The following is a 3,717-nucleotide window of genomic DNA, read 5'->3' on the forward strand; positions in this document are numbered from 1 at the left end:
GGCGCCTGTAGTCCCAGCTACTTGGGAGGCTGAGGCAGGAGACTCGCTTGAGCCCATGAGTTGGAGGTTGCTGTGAGCTACAATGCTATGGCACTCTACCTAGGGGGATAGCTTGAGGCTCCGTCTCAAAAAAAAAAAAAGAATATAAACATCAAAATCTTTAACAAAATGTCAGCAAATAAAATCTGCAAAAATATAAAAGAGATAGGTCATTATGACAAGTATGGTTTATCCCAGAAATGTACAATGTGGCTTTAATATTCTAAAAGCAATGTAATTTACCATTTTAACAGAATAAAGAAGAAAAAAATATATAGATCATGCCAACTGAAGAAAACATAATGGAAAAAATGGGGAAAAATTCAATATCCATTCAGATAAATATGGTCTTCAAAGGAATAAAAAGAAACTTTGTCAACCAATAGCAGCTTCTACATAAAACCTACAACTAAACCTAACCTTCCAGATTTCATAGATATTAGCTAAAGACACAAAACTCTTAGGTCAACTAATAACATACTTGAAGCGAAATATTGACTACTAGTCCAGTAAGATTAGGAACAAAGCCAGGATGTCTAATCTCACCAGTCTCACGCAATGATGTACTGAAATTTCAGAGAAGAAAAAATACATGATAAAAAGAAAGAAGTAGAATTTACTAGTGAATCCCTCTGGGCCCAAAGTTTTCTTTGTGGGAGGGTTTTGACTACAAATTCAATTTCTTTAGTGAATAGTGGGATAGCCAGGTTACCTACTTTTTCTTGAGTAAACTTTGGTAGTTTGTGCCTTTCAATGAATTTGTTCTTTTCATCTAAATTGGGGGTCAATAAACTTTTCCTGAACAAGGTCACATAGGAAATATTTCAGATTTGGTCTCTCATGAATACTCAACTCTGCCACTACAGTATAAAGCAGGTATACATAAAATATAAACAAATAGGGTCATCGCCGTTCCAATAAAATTTTATTCACAAAACAGGTGGCAAGCCATATTTTGCCCATTGATCAGACTTTTGTAGACCATTGATATCTCAATAAAATTTTGGCATAAAATTATTCATAATATTACCTTCCCTCCCTTCCTTCCTTATTATCCTTTTTTCCTCCATCTCTTCCTTCCTTCCATATTATATGTACATTTTTAGTCGTATTCTGCCTTCAACAATACTATACCACTTCACGTACATTGAATAAACCTTACTGTAGTCTATTTCTTTACCCTTTCCCTGGCCATTGTCATACATACAGACACCCACTACAATGCCCAGCTAGTTTTTCTATTATTGGTAGAGATGGGGTCATACTCTTACTGGTCTGGAACTCCTGAGCTCAAGCAATCCACCTGCCTCAGCCTCCCAGAGCGCTAAGATTATATGCATGAGCCACCAGGCCCAGCCTTTATCTAGAATTGTGAAGAGTCAGAGATTTTATGCTGACTAAGATATTAATCTGCCAGATTTCATAGATATTAGCTGAAGACAAAAACTCTTAGGTCAAAATAATGGATGTTATTCACAGCATAGCAAGCATGAGATTCATGTTTGTATTCATTTTTCTTGCCTCCCAGTCACAGGGGCCACATGGAAAAGGCCAGATGGATGCTACACAAACCAGTAAGTCACATCACATCTGAGTACTCCTGAACTTTGGGAATATGAATCTTTTATAATGTGCTACAATTAATATTATACTGTTCTCTGTCCCAGGGGGAGACATTATCTTATTATACTGGACAAAAATCAAATTTGTCCTTAATCCCAAAAGGAAACACTATTTCTCTATACCAAGGCTGTTTGCTGTACAAAAATCCCTAAAAAGACAATCTGAAACAAAAGGCCAGTTAGCACCTTTGTTTTTAAGAAATGTAGAAGCATAAGGGATCATGGAGAATTGTTTCCTACATTTTAAAGCTTTATTAGGGCTTTATGTAAATCTAGGGCTAATTGCCCACTGAGGCAAAAATCTTCTCAGAACCTTACTTAAAATCCCATATATTGAGAGATCTTTCCACTTTTACAGGTAAAAACATTATTACCAGCCTTGTATGAGAGATCTAGGCATTGTTCTACGTACTCCTTTGCAGTGGTTCGGCTCAGTAATGAACCAAAGACTTGGGAGGTTTCCTCTGTAGTTATATAGAATTTGCGGCTGTGTGTCTCCCTTCTCTTGGGTACTCTGCCAGACAATATTTAGCTGCCTTAGTCTTCTCAAATCCAAACTTTTTCTCCTAAGCCTGATGAAAATTCCAGGACCTGACAGGTGCCCCTCCTGCCCTGCACCTTGGATATTCTCACCATGTAGTAAGCAAGGGGAATAGTAAAATGAGTACCATTTGGGCAGCACCTGTGGCTCAGTGGGTAGGGTGCCGGCCCCATATATCAAGTGTGGCAGGTTCGAACCCAGCCCCGGCCAAACTGCAACAAAAAATAGCCAGGGGTTGAGGTGAGTGCCTGTAGTCCCAGCTACTCAGGAGGCTGAGGCAAGAGATGCCATAGCAGTCTACCGAGGGCAATAGGGCAAGACTCTGTCTCAAAAAAAAAAAAAAAAGGAGTACCACAATCAAATTCAAGCATATTTATTAATATATCCATCATCTCATGTAGTCATCATTCTTTTATTTATTTTTATTTTTTGGTGATAAGAGTATCTAAAATCTACTCTCTTGGCAAACTACCAGTATATGATACAATATTATTAACTATAGTTTTCATGTTGTTCATACTAGACTTATACATCCTACATAACCACAATTTTGTACACTTTAACCTGTATCTTCCCATTTCCCCTACTTTGCCCCTGGTACTCTTCTATTTCTATGTGTGTTGTTTTTTTTTTTTAAGATTCCTCATTCAACTGAGATCATGCAGTAATTATCCTTCTGTGTGGTTTATTTCAGTTAGAATAATGTTCTTTAGCTTCATCCATGTTGAAAAGTATAAGATAAATACAGAATATCTTATATGTCAGAAAGTAAAGAATTCTTCACAAAAGGATGTGTACATGTCAAAGGATAAAGAAACTACCGTTAAAAAGGTCCCAACTGGGGCAGCACCTGTGACTCAGTGAGTGGGGCACTGGCCCCATATACTGAAGGTGGCAGGTTTGAACCTGACCCCGGCCAAACTGCAACAAAAAAATAGCCGGGGGCTATGGCGGGCACCTGTAGTCCCAGCGACTGGGAAGGCTGAGGCAAAAGAATCGCCTAAGTCCAAGAGCTAGAGGTTGCTATGAGCTGTGATGCTACAGCACTCTACCGAGGGCAACAAAACAAGACTCTATCTCTAAAAAAAAATAAAAAGGTCCCAGCCGGCTGTTTGACAGTGGCCCACATTCTCCAGCAATTTCTCTGCCTCATTATGGGGGTGAGCCATGTGTTCCTGTGGCCGGAACCACACCCTCTCCTCAGTCTTAATCTCTAAGCTTGTGGTTGGGGAAGGGAGCATTTTCTTTAAGTTAAGCATTTCCTTATTAACTCTTCTTCAGCTCTAGAGGTAATCGCTGCTTTTTGTAGTTGCTGCTTCTATATAAGAGAATCTTCTTTGACCCCTTTTAATATTTGATCATCTTTTACTAGAAAACAATTCTTTAAATTTTTGCTGTAGGCGCGGCGCCTGTGGCTCAAGTGGCTAAGGCACCAGCCACATACACCTAAGGTGGCAGGTTCGAATCCAGCCTGGGTCCACCAAAACAACAATAAGAGCTGCAACGAAAAAAAAA

This window comes from Otolemur garnettii, unplaced genomic scaffold (assembly GCF_000181295.1).
Source record: "Otolemur garnettii isolate 467f Iridium unplaced genomic scaffold, OtoGar3 scaffold00104, whole genome shotgun sequence".
Taxonomy (NCBI): Eukaryota; Metazoa; Chordata; class Mammalia; order Primates; family Galagidae; genus Otolemur; species Otolemur garnettii.